This window comes from Nestor notabilis, unplaced genomic scaffold, assembly GCF_000696875.1.
Source record: "Nestor notabilis isolate BGI_N333 unplaced genomic scaffold, ASM69687v1 scaffold22230, whole genome shotgun sequence".
Taxonomy (NCBI): Eukaryota; Metazoa; Chordata; class Aves; order Psittaciformes; family Psittacidae; genus Nestor; species Nestor notabilis.
In genome coordinates, this window is record NW_009912734.1 from 1 (window position 1) to 211 (window position 211).

A 211-nucleotide genomic window follows, 5' to 3' on the forward strand; every position below is an offset into this window, starting at 1 on the left:
GGTGGAAAAGGCAGGACCAGGCTCTGCGGAACTGCCACCACGAGGCTGAGGCCGCCACTGTCCTTCCAGGAGCGATGTCCAGCACAAGGCACGTGGGTGACCCAGGTCCAGCCCAGCACCGCGGGTACCAGAGGGGACAGCCGAGGGGTAGGAGCCATCACCCCCCTGATCTCAACTGCTCCGTAGGGCCCTGGTCCCTGGGCCGTGATGT